General features: G+C 48.1%; 1 protein-coding gene across 2 annotated transcripts in view; it reads left to right on the forward strand.

The window, feature by feature from the left end:
- SLC6A6 (solute carrier family 6 member 6) overlaps positions 1-16,436 on the forward strand; it is a 78,475-nt gene that overhangs the window by 10,414 nt on the left and 51,625 nt on the right. For both annotated transcript variants that reach the window (XM_033133048.1, XM_033133047.1), the window contains exon 2: positions 1,082-1,118. The gene's annotated coding sequence lies outside the window, so the exon portion shown is untranslated. The remainder of the gene's footprint in view (positions 1-1,081; positions 1,119-16,436) is intronic.

A 16,436-nucleotide genomic window follows, 5' to 3' on the forward strand; every position in this document is an offset into this window, starting at 1 on the left:
GTGCGTAGAACATAGTAGGTGCTCAAATCATTAGCTGAATGTTCCTACGCCATAGTGCCTCAGACATCGGGGGCCACTAATGTGAATCTGTTGAATGTGGGGGTCCTAACATAGCAATGAGGTCGTCTAATTTGGGGGACAGGGAGCTCTCTAGACTGCCGGGTAGTTTCTGAGTCTGAGGAAGAGGCCCCCGGGGCAGGGCTGCAGACACAATGAGTAATAAGAAGCGCCCAGCCTGGACGCCTCTCTCTGCCCTTTCACTTCTGGGCTGATCCATTGAACTGTTATCGAAATGTAAGATCTTAGTTGTTGAGGAACCATTTCCTGGTTTTCTGCATTTTAATATTCCAGGAAACCAGGGGAGCCTTCCAGCACAGCTCTGCTGGTGGAATAAGAGACAGAAGTGATCTTCCCCGACTCGCATTCTTTCCCAAACTGAGTTCCAAAGACAGGAGGTATTCTATTTAAAAAAAGAAAGAAAAGTCTTCTGGGGTTAATCACATTTGGGGACTGCTTGGCTCAGCAAAGTTCAATGGATTTTCTTGGCACTTGATTCTCAGAGCTTCTGAACAGTTGATGAATTCTCCAAGAATCTGGGGTCCCAGAGCCTCCCATAGCCGATCTGTCTAGCCTTGGCCTGTCCTCTGGCTTGCAGGGAACATTCAGTCACAGACCTGGGCTCATGACTGGGCTGGTGGAGGGCTCACAGGAGTGCAGATTTTTGGGTCGGGGCTGAGGGACGACTTACCCGTTCTTAGCCAGCAAGAAGAGTCTCTTTCCCAACTGTGGGCTGGGCCACCTGCTCCTCTCAGCACAGGCTGCCCTCCGACAGTTTAGGGACCCTACATGCAGGAAAGAGGTGTGTGAGCGAGTGTGTCTGCATGTATATATATATGACTTTATGTGAGCACGTGAGTGTGTGCGCAAGTGCCTGAGCGGCCCGGTTCTCCCGTTCCCACTGGGTGTTGAGGGGCCCCTCCCAGTGTGTGTGAGTTGGGTGGTCACAAATGGAAGAAGACTCCGAGTTCTGTGTACAGTCACAACCTGACCAGATCTTCTTTGCTTCCTCTCGTTGCAATAGGTCCAGAACAACAGTCCTTTCTGAGGAGCCTCCAAACGTAAGTGGCATTGACCTCCCTGTGGCTGGGTCTCACCGATGCAGCTGTGACCTGAGGTGGGGGTGGTCAGGAGTTTGGTGTCTCCTGCAGGCTCTAAGAGGAGACAAAACCCAGGCCCAGGACCTTGTCCACACGTCACCTCTGGGTGGCAAGTACATGGCCCTGGTTGGCCACCTGTACCTGCCTATACCAGGAAGGCAGCCCTGCAAATGGGCCGAGTACTGATTTTGGCGTCCCAGCCTGGCCCTCATCCTGGCTTTGTCACCGAGCAATGATGGGGGCCTCACTGAGCTGATTTTGATTGGGGTGAGATGCATGTGAAAGGGTGAGCTTCTTGGCTTCCAGCAGACAGGATGCTCCAGGAATTGGGACTGCTATCCCGATCGTCTCTTCATTAAACTTTTTATTTTTTAAAAATTGAAAACCTTCAGGAAAGTTGCAAGAATATTACAGTAAACTTCCACATACTCTTCACTTTGATTTTCCCGTTGTAAACATGCTATATTTGCTTCATCTCTTTCTCTGTGTGCTATAAAAATAGTCATGTTAATATTGTTCTTTTTTTTGCTGAATCACTGGGGGTTTTGCAGGCATGATGCCCCTTTACCCCTAACCCTTCAGCATGTATTTCGTAAGTGAGAGGCCATTCCTTCTTTTATATAAACATGCACAATTATCAACCCCAGGACATTTAACATTGACACAATTCTGTTATCTAATCTCCAGACCTTAATGACATTTTGCGTTTGCCGATTGTCTCCTGATTTTTACAGAAGCGTTTTTCCTCCTAGTTCAGGATCACCAGCCGTTGTAAAAGGGGTTTAATGGGGCAGGAACCTGACTCAGTCACTTCTGCAGATGTCTTCTTCACCTTGATTTAAAACACCCTTACTGGAGAGGCTTTCACAGTCTTAGTTGTGATAGTAAGAAATGCATTTTTTGACAGGATGCTGCACGTGCTCATATACATGTGCATGAACTTGAAACCACAATTTCAAAAATCGTAACTCAAGTCTTCACCGTCTATGGGGCTCTGTTCTTTTCTGGCCTCTTGTATAAAAGTGATAGCCCTGACCCTCTCAGTTGATTTCATGACCCACTAGGAGATTCTGCTCTGAAATTGGAAAACCCTGGCTTCCTAGGCAGTAATTTCTCCCTGGGGCGAAGGTCGTGGACCTGGCCAAGCTCCCACTAGTCCAGGGTTGGGGTTTGGTTGATTTGGATTTATCTGGGAAGCCAGGACTAGGAGAAAAGGCCCAAAGACCCTTGGCTTGCTGCTGCCAGTGGGGGACCCATTTCCATCCTTGTCATCAAGTGCCCTCAGCTCAGGTTCTCTGTCACAGTCCACTTTGACCCCACGGAGAACTGTTCCTCATGCTGTGACATCAGATGTGAAAAATCAGGCAGGTGTATCTCTGGTGGCCCAGGACACCTCGCTGACTAGCTGCTCACTGGGCATGGAGATGCCCCACTTCATGTCTCCTCCAGAGTAATCGCCATAAATATCATAAATGTCAGTAAGAATACTCGAAAGCATTTAACTCTTGTGACAGCATGCTCGTATGTCGCTGAGAGGTTTAACGTATACTAGCGCAGTTTATCCTACAATACTGCTCTGACTTAGGTGTTGTTCTTTTTATAAAAATGACTGATACATTGACTGAGCGCTTACTCTGGATCAGGCCCTGCTAAGGCACTTTACAGACTCATGCAGTCCTCACAGTAGCCCTGTGAGATTAGCACAGATATTATCTCCCTTATACAGGTAGGAAAGCTGAGGCTAAGAGGGGTGAATTGACTCCCCCCAAGGTCACATAGCTAGGAAGGATTTGAATTCCAGTTGATCTGACCCTGGTGCTCACATCATCCAGCAGTGCCTTCCTTTCACCCTCCCCCAGGCTGGGAGGAGACTCCCTGTTCAGCCCCTTCCTGAGGGCCAGTCCTGGTTAATGAGTAGCCCAGGGCAGCTGGAAGCCAGGTGTCTGCTGTTGAGAAGCTGGAATGTGAGTTCTGCTTCCAGATAAAGAGAGTATTGTGCTAGGGGCCTGGCCCCTTCCTTGCTGATGACTTTTTTAGGGAGTAAACAGATAGAAGCCAGCCACTATTCCTCTCTTCCGAGATTTGTTGATCCATCCATTCTGGGTGGGAGCCAATTTTACAAGAGAGGCAGTTGATGCTGAGAGGCAGGTTTGCTCTCAGGCCTGTCTGACACCTCTTCCAAGCAGCCCTCCTGGATTACTTTATCTGAAAGGGCTTCCTGTCGCCCTGGCGTGGCAACAATATTTGGAAGGGAGTATCTTTAGAGAACAGAAGCTGTCATCCCTGAAGTCTGAGCACTACCAGTTGCAGCCCTCCTCATTGAGACCTCCAGGTTCCCATCTGAGAAAGGAGATGATAATCACTCCCGAGCCCCTCCCAGGGTTGTGCACAGCCGGGAGGAGATGACTGACTTGTGGTTGTTCAGCAGACTCTGTGTTATTAATGAACCAGCCAAGATAATTATTCCCGATGGGACAACCCATGTAGTAGAAATACCATGGAGCTGGAGAGCCAGACAGTTCCGGGTTCAAATCCTGGCTGCACCCTTTGCCAGCTGTGTGACCTTAAGAGGAGAGTTGAGTTACTGAACCTCTGAACTTTAGTTTCCCCACCTCCAACATGGAACAATAACAGCACCCAGGAGGATTAGACAGACAGCAAGTTGCGGGATCAGAAGTAACGGTCACTTTGTCATCACAGTGGAGTTTTGAAGCACTTCAGAGGCCTAACAAAATCAGTTCCAAGTATCCCAATACATGTTCTCATTTCATCTTCCTGACAAGATCCCCTAGGGCAACCCCTATTCCCCCACCTCAGCTGAAAATCAGATCCACCCGCCTGGGTGTCTGGGGTAATTTTAGCAAGAGAGGAACCTGTTTGGACTTGTCATGAGAATTCCCAGGGGACCTTCCCCCATCCCCAGGTTGTAAATTGGCCCGGGAGGGGTGTTAATACCACAGACCTATAAAGAGCCTCAGAGTCAGCATTCACTCCCTCTAAGGGCCGAGACAATGAGAACGCTATTTATTGTTTGTTTACCCCTATGATTAAAAATTAAGATAAATTTGACATAGAACATCGTGTAAGTTTAAGGTGTATATGTACTGATTTGATACGTTTGTATTGCAGTATGAGTGCCATTGTAGTATTAGCTAACACTTCTATTTTATCATTTCTTCTAGCGTTGGGAAGTAGTATGCCTTTAGTGTAAGAAAATTTGGAGAGCACAGGAAAGTCAAAAGAAGAAAATAAAATTCATCCCAGTTTCCACCAGCCAGAGATAATCATCTGATGGCACATTTATAAACATGGGGGTGAATAGAAGTTATTTTAAAATTTCCTTTGAAAATTGAACTCTCAGTGTAGCAATGTTTGGGAGCCACCTTCTCCCGCTGTGCCCTGCTGCCCCTCACATATTTCTGAACATTTTTCTGGGTCTTGGGTCTTCTAAGTTAGGGGTCCACAAAATTCTTAAAGGATTGGGGGCTACCTCAGCTATTGTAGCTAGATTGTAAAGACAATATGCAAATGATGGGTGTAGCCTGTGTGCCAGTAAAACTTCATTTGCAAAAATGAAAGTGCTGGATCTGGCTCGAGGGCCACCGTTTGCTGACCAAATGTTTTCATTTGTTTGAGTAAATCATCATTTATTTAATCCCATAGAGATTGGCCTGTTTCAGTTTCTCTATTTTGTAAACCACTCTGCTGTTCACATCTGTTTTTCCTTTCTAATAGGTTGGTGCAAAAGTAATTGCAGTTTTTGCAATTATTTTTAACCTTTCAAACCGCAATGACTTTTGCACCAACCTAATATTTTTAATTGTGCTAAAATACACAAAACATAAAATTTGTCACCCTGACCATGTTTAAGTCTACAGTTTAGCCGTGTTAAGTATAGTCACAATGTTCAGCAGCCCGTCTCCAGAACATCTTCATCTTTCAAAACCAAATGCAATGACATTTTACAATGGGTCTGATCAACACATTGGAATTACTAGAGGGGCTGTGCATTTTGAAGATACTGGATACAGTGTTGTCAAATTTTTGACCCTCCAGAGATTGTCCTAAATGACAGTCCTCAGGCGTCAAGAGAGAGTATGGTGGCACCTTCCTGGGGAGCCCCTGCCTTCAGGGCTTTAGAGAGCAGAGGATTTTAGAAAATCCACCCCAGAGAAGTATCTCCCAGTCTGCCAGCCTTCATCATGGGGGAAGAAAATAAAAACTCAGTAACCAAGAAATGCTGTGACTAGTAGGCCAGACTCAGAGGTTGGTAAATACACCCTTTAGAGAGAGGAGAGACGTAGTGAAGGTCCCAGCTCAGGTGTGAAAGAAGTCTGGGCGTAAATGACATTTGGCCTCTGCCTTACTGTGTGGCCCACGGCCAGTCACTTTACCTTTCTGGGCTCTACAGTCCTCTGTCAAAGTAGACATGATATAGAATGATGCAGAATCTCCTTTCTCTGGTTGTTATGAGGCTCAGGGAAGAAAAACTGAAAGGTCTTAGTACAGTGACGGGCACATAGCAATTCCTCAGTAAATGGTAATTACTGTAATTCTATTCCTATTGCTACCATTATTATTTCTGACATATCTCAGGGTAGTCTGAATATATGGACAATAATAGCATGTGCAGCCCTTTGTAGTTCTCAAAAAGGTTTTTCATCTTTAATACTTACGTTATCTTAATAGCGTAGTTATTACTGTCCCCATGAAACAGGTGAGAAATTTGTGGCTCAAGAGGGCAGTGACCACCTATCAGCCATGTGTCAGGACAGGGAGCCTGAGTTTTACTCCACATCTTTGGCTTGTAGTCTTCCACACAGCAGCTGCTGGGAGATCGGGCCTCCAGATGACCCGGGCAAGCTGGAACCTCCCTTTCTGGTCTCATCTGTGGCAGGAAAGCTTGGTCTCAGGTGGGAAGAAGATTTCTTAGGTGAATCTTCCTGTCTTGGCTCTTAGCAAGGGGTCAGGGATTTCTTCCAGGAAAGGGGTTATAATTTTAATGTGTGTGGGTTTTCGCACACCATCAAGCAATTCTCCTGTTCTAGCTGGGTGTCCTAGCATTCAACTCAATTCCAACACCTTGTACCTAGCCCTAGTGTCAGATTCCACAGATTAAGGGCTCAGTCCTACCAGATTGCTTTCCCCTTCAGATGCAAACTGCAAAGCCAGGTTGTCACCTGTGCTTCGCACCAACGGGCTCTAAACTGGAGGTTCCCATGACCTCCTCCTTGGGTTCGATTAATTTGCTAGAACAGCTCACAGAACCCAGAGAGAAACCTTTTACTTATTAAATCACCAGTTTATTACAAAAGGCTATAACTGAGGAACAGCCAAATGGAAGAGATGCATAGGGCAAGGTATAGAACAGGAGCACAGAGCTTCCATGTTCTCCAAGTGTATCACTCTCCCAGAGTCACCAACCCAGAAGCTCTCCCAACCCGTCCTTTTGGGAGGCTTCATTGCATAGGCATGTCTGATTAAATCATTGGCCATTGGTGATTGATTCGAACCCCATTTCCTCTTCTCACTGGAGGTCCCGCGTGGGATTCAGAGTTCTAACCCTCTAAACACACACTGGGTTCTCCTGGCAACCAGCCCCCATCTTAGGTTGTGTTCTAAAAGTCACCTCATTAACATAACAAAATACACCTTTATGGATCTCATCACAGGAAATTCCAAGGGTTTTTGGAGCCCTGTGCTAGAAATGGGGATGAAGACCAAATATGTATTTCTTATTATAAGTCACAAGATCACAGGAGTTTTTCTCAGAAATTGAAAGGGCCTTTCAGACTAGAGCTTCCTACCGAGGTAAAGCCTGAGAGATGTGTCTGGAAGGTATTCTCATTTGTTAGTCTGTTCTCAGCCAGAAAAAACCCAGGAGCTCCTGGATCCCTGGAGCTGCAAACAGCCTCTGAGCTTGGGGTGCTGGCTCCCTGGGGCAACTGTAAGGGAGGGTACCTTTGGTCATGTTGATGTAAGAATGTCCAAACCTGTAAAGAATTCTTACAAGATTTTATTTGAGCCAAACTGACAACAGTGCCAGGAAGCAAATCTCAAATGCTTCTGAGAATGGCAGTTTTGCAGTTTCTCTTATACATTTGGAATTAAATAGGGAACATAAGGTAGATTACATTGAAAGTGGGAGAAAACAAGGTACAGGATAGTTAACAAGGTTATGTGCTCCCTGGAGGGTGAATACACCTTTAAGGGGTCTGGACAAGAGGATTGCTTCTGGCACTTCAAAGGTGTGTTAACCTAGATGCACAAGAACAAAGGACAGGGCTGGCTTAAAAACCTTTTACTAAAGAAGTTACAGGCCGGGGTGTGAATTTAGGATCAGATCGCTCTGTGAGGTTACTTTTCACAGAACCCCTTTTTCATCCATAGTCAGTATTCAGACCCAGCCAGGGAAAAGCCCCCAGAGCCTCCCACAGCACCTGCTTTATCTATCCTATTCCCCTCCAACTTGCTGGGGGACCTTGGACAAATCACTTCCCTTTTCTAGGCCCTCGGTGTCCTCAGCCAAAACAAGTGTCTGGAATCATTTCCCCAGGTAGTTGCTTGGGCAGCAGTGCTGAGCTTTGGACATGAATCTCAGCTTTGCCATTCAGGAGCTGGGTGCCCTCGTGTGAGGTGCCACCCCCTTGAGCTGGGTGTTCTCTATAAAACAGACAACAGTGCACATGCCCCCCAGGGTCTGTGTGTGCTTAGGAAAAGGGCTGGCTCCCACCTCAGCCTGGCAGCTCAGTGGCACACCCTCTGTGGGGCTATATATGTGGACACCTCAGCTTCCACTGTCACTTCTCACCCTCCGGCCTTCGGCCCTAAGAACACCCACAGGTAGTTTTGGATCGTCTGCTCCTTTGCTCCTCATTCCCAGTCCTGACTTGGCTCCCGTCTCCCTTGCACATTTGGGCGTGCTCTCTCTCGCCCCCAAATTCCCCCATCGTTTCCTTTCCTCATCCCTGAGCTCTTGCTCCCTGGGTTCCCACCAGGGCTGTCGCATTGCCACAGTGAGGGAGATACGGTTCTTGTTCATTTTTTCAGAGTTGAGTGGTGCTGGGAGTTTCTGCTTGTCTTGCTGTCCCTCTTGTCTTTTCAGGATGTCCTACCTGCCCCTGACAATCTCCCCCACAGGAGAGCTTTCTCTTGTCCATTAAGTTACCGGGGCCCAGAGAGAGAGAGACTGGGTTCTGATGAGAAATCTTAAGGCTGGGTCCTGATCAGTGGGAAGGATACCGTGATCCATTAGCAATGTCTGAAAGAGGCAGAATAGGAGAAGGTGGCATGAGGTTGTCTACGTGACATGACGTCCTTGGCACTGGACAGCTGCTTTGGAAAAACTGTGTGGAAATGGAAGGGCCAAGAGGACGGCGAAAGGCCTGTGCAACCACCAGGCAAGAGGCTTCCCTTGCCTGGGGAGGGTGGGGAGAAAGAAAAGGGCATGCCTACGGGAGAGTGTGTGACCCTTAAGTCCCGACTTATTTAATTTGTACTCAGGTGGAGGTTTTCAGACCAGGCAGCCAGAGTATTTGATTCCTCTTGTTTCCTGGGTCTCATATTTTGTGCTGGCCGTGGATAACACATCAAAACATTCTTTCTGGATAAGGTTGCCAGATAAAATGCAGGGCTCCCAGTTAAATTCAAATTTCAGATAAACAATGAGTCATGTTTTTAGTCTAAGTATGTCCCCTGCAGTATTTGCTAAATCTGACAAGCTTACCTCTGCAGCCTCATTTATCCAACAGCCCAGGGAGGTCATTCCCACGGAAACTATGACGAACTGCTTCTTGAGGTTTCAGATTGTCCTCATGAATCTAGTCGCAGTGGCTGCCACCCCGGCCCTGGCCCTCTTTACTGTGCGACTGTGAGACGCTGCCGCCTTGGGCCTCTGTCTCCTCATCCCGGCCTCAGAGGGGTCAGCCTAGTTGATTTACGAAGTTGGTGCTGATGTAGAGATGCTTACTGAGCACCTACCATGCCCTGGAATTTAATTCATCTGAGCTGAGACAGCCCTGTGAGAGGGTTACGATGCTCTCTGCTTGGTGGATGACAAGCCGGGCTTAGAGAGGTGCCCGTGCTGCCTCTTTGGCCGCACAGAAGAGGCCACAGGACTGGTGGGCTTTTCGGGTGCCCACTCGCCCTCTTCTTCCCTGGAGTGCTGCCCAAGGGACCCCTGCTGTCCTTCCTGGTTTATTCCTTCCAGACCTTCTCCTGTTCCGTGATGATCTCACACCTGAATGAACTGTCATTTATTCAGCATCATTCATTCATTCATTCATTCACTCTATTTGTTGAGCTCCCACTGTGTACCAGGCACAGTGCTGGATGCTGGATGGTGGGGTTAGAATGAGGAACAGAGCAAATGATTACATAAACCATTATTTGGTTGAAAAGTGGGACAGGGGCCCACCAAAACTCAGTGTGTGTAACCAGGAGGCTGGGCCTCATCTCAGGATGGAGGAGGGAAGTCTTCTGGGAATGGGAACCAGCCCTCCTTGTCTGCCTCCACCTTCCCATCCATCCTTATAACAAGCCTCCTGAGGCTCAGAGAGGTGCAGTGACCTGCAGGTCACACAGCACCTTGAGATGTCAAGCCTCTGCTCTTCTTAGAATCACCTTTCCTGTCCTGGTGCTGTCTAGAGAAAAGTCCCTGCTCTGCTGCTTCCTGGCTATGTGACCTCCCTCAGGTCCCATCTTCTGCTGGGCCTCAGTTTCCCCATTTGTAAAATGGGGCAGTTTGGTATATTGGAAGCTTGATGCATATTTTTTTGTCAGCCCCACCCCAAACTCCGCAAATATGTTTTATTAATGTACCTTATTAATAACAGCCATAATAAAGTGCTTTAAGGGATGATTTAGTCACATTGACTAGTCCAGACATTCAGTGAAGTCTCTCACCTTAAAAGACAAAACTAGAAAAGCCACAGCCCTGGGAGTTCCCTGGGCCCAGGAGAGTAGGACGTGAGCTGCTTCTAGGTCCTGATTCCTACATCTGTGACCGTCTCTGGGCCAGCTGATCCCTGTGTGGCCAAGTCTGAAGGTGTCATGGCTGAGGACTGGGTTTGCTGGGTGCTTCTGGGGAGAAAAGTTGTCCCCAGCTTCCTTTTTAAAAACATAAATGAATTTTATTTCATATTTATAAATGTTGTGTATGACAGGTGCTGGTGATACAAATATAAGTAAGGTATAGTGTTAATTTTTTAGAATCTTACAATCTATTGGGTGAGACTAATATGTGAACATATAAATTACATTAAGATTTGGTATTAGTTTTTTCCAGTTTTATTGAGAAACCATTGATATACATCACTGTGTAAGTTTAAAGTGTACAGCATGATGATTTGATTTATGTATATTGTGAAATGATTGCCACATAGGTTTAGTTAGTCATCTCATATAGATACAATAGCCCCCCACTTTTTAAGGTCACAGGTTGTAGACCTTTTGTTTTTCCTTTGGCCTTTCCAGTCCATTTGAGAAATTTCACGTTTCACACCCCTTTCCAGCCCTGCTGTGTGGGGGAAAAGCCCAGGCGAGAATTACTTGATGTCAGGGGAAGTTTGGGGGAAACCTTTAAGCATCCAAAAACTGAGAATTGAAAGTCTGTTCATTCTGTCATCAGAGAGTTATGGACTTTTCCTGTGGCTCAGGTCCCAGCGGGTTCCTGGGGACAAAGATGAGTCTCGCTCTGTCCAGCCTGGGAACTCCCAGGCCAGTGGAGAGAAAAAGCAGGCGTCCATCAGTGGTGTCTTTGGAAGACGCTTTGGGCACACCAAGTTCAAAAACCTTTCGTGGCGGCCTTGAATAGTGGATGCCAGGTGGGACAAGACTGGAAGGTTATTACTGGTCGAGGGAACCTCCCATGAAAAGGCAGGGCAGAGTGAAAGTGTGGAGTGGGTGTTCCCAGTGCCCTGAGGGGCGTGGCTTGGCTGGGTGTTCTGGGGAAGGGAAAAGAGACGGATGGGTGGTCTAGGCTGGTGACCCCAAATTCCCTGCTGAGTCGTGGGTCTTGGTTCACTTGGGGAACCAGCCCTGGAACCAAAAGTCCTTATTTAATGCTTCCAGGTACCCCTTAAAGGTAGTGACTCTTTAGTTGTTTTGACAACTGGATTCTGCTCAGGAAGAAAAACAAGTCAAGCCTAACCCTCACCCAAACACGCTTGTAGGAGAATTGCAGGCGCAGCCAGAGGTCCCACAAGGAAACCCACTCTAATGAGATGTCTAACCTAGTTTTGCTGACTCACATGGTTTTGGGAGTGTATGAAGTGCCTTGGGAAGGGATGGAAGTGTCAGCGAACTGGCTGCTTGTTTGACACAAAACACCGGATGGAGAAGCTGTTTATTTAGCCCTGGGTGTAGTCAGGATTTATTAACTGCATGGAATGAAAGGTGGCTGATCTTTCTCATTGAGGACCATACTGGTTCTCCTGAAAGTAAATCCAACTGAGTATTGAGGCACTTCCTTGTACCTTCCCCTGTGTAATGCGAGATGCCCCATTTTACAGATGATGCAATCGAGGTCCCAAGGGGAAGTGACATTCCTGAGGTCACTATTTTCTATAGCTGACAAATGGTAGAGTTAGGTTCCAACTAAAATCTTTTATGGTGACACAGCACAGGCAAAAGTGGAACTAGGCAAAGTGTATTTGGGGAACAGAGTCTCAAGGGGTGGGGGGGTGCCTGTTGGAGAATTCAGAGAACAAAGCTGGAGAGGCCAGTAAGGTCTCTCCTCCCCAGTGACAGTATTGGGTAGGAATTATGTATTACTCGGTCATCTGGGGGTCAGTAGGAACTGATTGACCAAATAAATGCATGGGTCAAATAAAAAGGACGGATTTCTCTACTATTTATAGTTGTGGCCTAACTCTCAGGTATCCTTGCCCACAGGAGACTTTTTCAGATCGTCCCAATTACCTACAGGATGAATACGCTGATTAAGTCCGGGGTTGCAGTGGACGGGACACTTTGCAGGAGGGTCAGGGTGAGAGAACACTCAGAGGAGGTGGGGGCTGAGAGGGAGTTCGGCGGGAGGGGCAGTCACGTTTCCAACAATGGCCTGGGCTTGGAGCTGGAGCCCCTAGATTCCACCTCTTCCCTTCATCAATTCATTGCGATTAGCCACACCCCTGGGTTTAGCTGCACTTGCTCGGAGCAAGCTGACTGTAAGTGGTTAAAAGCTCTTCTGGCCTAAGGGGTCAGTATTTAGTCATCCCTGCAGTATACATAATTAAATGGGACGATCTTTGAAACATACTTATTAGCACAATGCCTCAGCTAGGTGGATGTTTTGGTGGCTGCTCTTCTGTGGTTAAGACTGGCTGCGGCCTAGTCCACGAAGATACGAAGAAGATACTTGAGATCTAGGCCCACTCAGGAGACCTGGATTCTAATCTGGCTGGTTAATTTGCAATATGACACCCTTACCAGCCTCAGTTTCCTTCTGTGTCAGGTGAAAAGGAGGACTTCCTGGTGTTAAAGGTCACAGCCAGGAGATGCCCCAGAGCCCAGTGGCTGGGAACACAAGACTCTGGAGCTCTGCCTCTTCCTGGCTGTGCAAACTTAGTCAAGTTGCTCAACGTCTCTGAACCTCATATGGGGTAAGATCCCTCATCTCATGGGGTGGTTGGTAAAGATGGGGTAAACTACTGCACCCAAGTGCTAGACGCTGAGCCAGGCACACGTGGGCACTCAGCTCAGAGAGTTGTCATTCTTCTCTGGAACTGACTGTGCAGTTGGAGGATTTTCCATACATTTAAAGCATTTCAAGTGTGCTTTTTGTCCTATCAGGCTTTGAAAATGCTATGAAGTCTCATTACCTTTGGGCTAATTATAAGAGAAAAGTAAGCAGCCATCACCAGTAATTTATGGAAATAAAAGTATTTACCATAATTAAAAAAAAATTAGTATTAGCTAGAATTATACCAAGTTCTCAGCACAGTGCCGGGCACATAATGTTAGCTACAATTATTATTGTTTCCAGAATGTAGGAACAGTTGGAATTAGAACAAAGTGTTGCTATGACAATGGTAGACCAGGATCCTCCTCATTTACTGCCTCCTGAGCAGAGGCCCACCCCCTGCCCTAGAGCACCCTGCAATCCATCCGTGACCACAGAGGAAGATTTGAGGAATGAGCAACTCATTTAGTTGGGAGATGGGCAGGAAAAGGGCAGGGAAGACTTCCTGGAAGAGGTGGCATTTGAAGATGGAGAAGAGCAATGATGCGCACTTCAGGTCCTGGAGTAGCCTGTAAAAATGCACCGCACTGTGAAAGCCCAGGGTCTCCCAGGCAATGGTGTATAGTATAAGAGACAGTGAATTTTTTGATAAGGAATCCTCTCTGGCTTTAGTTCTGCCAAGGGACATTCCTAATCTGTGGCATTTTTCTGGAGAACGCAGTCTCTGGGTACCTGCGCTGTGTTGGAACAGGCATTGTGACCTCATGAGCAGATATTCTGAGGCCCAGAGCTGAGGTGCTGGGCATCTTCTGTACCCTCGCGGGCCTCTGGTGTGCCCCATTTGCCAGTGCCTGGATTAAGTCGTGTTTGCTTGTCTACCTGTGTTTCCAGCTGCTCATGGAGCCTCTGTCCCCTTAGAGAACCACACTGGGCTGCCTTTTATGATTCAAACTTGTGAGGTTACCTAGGAAACGGTCTTCCGGGAGTCTGCACTGGTGGAAGAGGGAGCAGGCGACAAATGTGGGAGCCCTTAGGTGCTTCAGAGTTCTGACCTGAGTGTCCCACTGGGGGCTTGGTGGGAACAAGATCTTCCTCAGAGGCATCCAGCTTGGAGCAGAGCAGGGCTCCCCATGCTGGAAACTGCTTGCTTGCTCAGGTTGCCCACCCCAGACCACCAGTGGGACCCTGTGTCTACCCAAATCCTTGTTAGAGGGGGAAGCCTCTCAGTCCCTGAGCTGACTGAAGGTAGGTCACTGGGTAAACAGGCAGGACATTCCTTTGGGGTCAAGGACCTCCATGGGATTTGGGGCTCTGGATTCCCTGGGCTTGGGAAAGAGCTCCCCAAATAAGTAAGGAGTTGAGCTGGTCATAAGCATCCAAACAGTAGGAGCAGGTGGGAAAGGGAGCTAGATGTGCAGAGCTCAAAGTTGAAACATTGGAGACTGAAGCTCTTTACCTAGGCCTCCGTTCCCCGACCTGTAAAACAGGAACATTAGACCAGATGACGGTGTTGAATTTCATGAACTAGTATACGTGTTCAAAAAATAAATTGGGGTCGAGGTGTGGAGTGGCCTACCCTCGGGCTGCTAAACTTTTCCTTTTACCACTTAATGGCAATTTTTAAAAAGATACCATCTGCTCTTACTATGATGTTGTGCAAGAAATGGCATTTTCAATACCCCCCAAAAGTAGGAAGGCTGCATTGTTAGCAGGTAGTGCTAATCGGGTTTAAGAAAGGTGCCCTGGCAGCCCCTCACCACAGGCCTGGACTCTGCACCCTTTGCTTTGTCATTGCACTGGGGGCTGGTGAAGGCTCACCCAGGTTGGCACAGGCCTGGCACTGGACAGCCATGGAAGGCTCTGGAAGGCTCTGAGGGCCAACCACCATAATTGTTGCTATCTTCCCTTCCTAGTAGGCACTTCTCTGAGATTTGCTCCAGTTTGAGGAGCTGTTTGCGCTCATCGCATCTTAATAAGCACCTGTCTGTATGCCTGTCTCTGCTGTACGGCTTACCTGCATCAGTTCATGTGGTCACCTCTGCCCTGGAGGGAGGTTGATGTTACTATTAGCTGCATTTTTTAGCCGAGGAAATTGTAGGCTGTCCAGAGTCACACAGCAGAGCCAGGATTTGATTCCTAGCAGCCTGATTCTAGAACTTCCTGGCAAACCCCTTCCCCCTTTCAGGTCTCAGTCTCCTTATCTGTGAACTCTGGTCATGGGGTCCTGGGCCGCTGTGTCATTCAGTGATGGCCCAGTGAAGGATCTCAGGTGCCCGGGGACCTGGGGTTTTGAGGATGCCAGGAGTGGTTGAGAGGTCACAGTATCTGATTTCTGCAGCTGCAGCCACCCTAGGGGACAACGATGAGGTTACCTTCCTCTCCCTAAGGTTTTCTTCACAGTTTCCCAGAGGCTAACTGTGACCAGGAAGGAAGGAGGGAGGTCCCTTGGCCACTCTGCTCCAAGTAGCTGATCTGCAGTTGTCCTTGTACGTTGTCGAGGCTGCGGTGCAGTCCGTTTTCCCAGCAGTGTTCACAGCAAAGCCTTTGTCTGCTTTCAAACTCAGGCCCCAACCCCTGAAACTTCCATCTCCCCAGCTTGGCAGGCACCACAGCCCCATGGGCCAGAACGGTACCAACACTTCGTATGGGGGCTGCAGGCCCTAGTCTGGCTGCTTGCCCCTCCTCCCACCTTCTGCCCTTCCACGGGCAGCTGCCTGAGATGCTCTTCTGATTGCACCCCAAGGCTATGCAGGGGAAATGACAGGAGGTTTCCACATTCGTGCTCAGATCCCCAGGAAGCCATCAGCCCGTGGCACCCACATCATCCCTCGGTCAGTAATATACTGGCAGGAACCCCAGGGTCCCCTAGTCCCACCCACTGTGGAAGAGGAGAGGAAGTTAGAATGGGGCAAGGACAGGAAGAAGGGAAGGGTCAGCTGGGAGAAGGCAGGGGTGTGTGAAAGCTATGGCCCTCATCTCAGAGATGGCTGGCCTGTGTTTGAACCCTGGCCCTGGTTATGTGAGAGGATCTGTGAGGTGCCCAGCAGGGCCTTGGCTGTGAGTCCAGGCTGTCGCTGGTCTCAGGGAGAGTGTGTGGATTTGGCCATTATCCGAATGGCACTTTGTCCAGGTGCTATTCTAAGCTGTCTACACATATTAATTAGTTCATTTAAACTCAACAACCCTCAGAGGTAGGTACTATTATTATGCCCATTCTATATTTGAGGAAACTGAGACACAGAGAGGTTTATTGATGGTATGCATTTTTTTCTGGGGATGTTGTCTGCAGAAAGAGGTGTGTGTGTGTGTGTACCTATGCAACTCTAGGTTGTTGGGGTCTCTTGGTCAGCTGGTCTGAAGCACAGCCCAGGAAGGGGCGGGCCTTGTCTTGGCCAATCCATGGTTGCCGGCAGAGCTGGGTTCTCACTAGGGTCTCCTGGGGCCTTTCATGCTGTTCCTTGTGCTTGGGGAGCTGGCATTTTAGGGACAGGTGTTTCTCCTTTTGGGGAAGGGCCTACATGCTGCCTCTACTTTAGGGAAAAAGTTACCCTCCCTTCTGTGTGACAGCCAGGGAGGTCCCCAAGTCACAGGCGATA

The sequence above is a fragment of the Rhinolophus ferrumequinum genome, chromosome 17 (assembly GCF_004115265.2).
Source record: "Rhinolophus ferrumequinum isolate MPI-CBG mRhiFer1 chromosome 17, mRhiFer1_v1.p, whole genome shotgun sequence".
NCBI lineage: Eukaryota > Metazoa > Chordata > Mammalia > Chiroptera > Rhinolophidae > Rhinolophus > Rhinolophus ferrumequinum.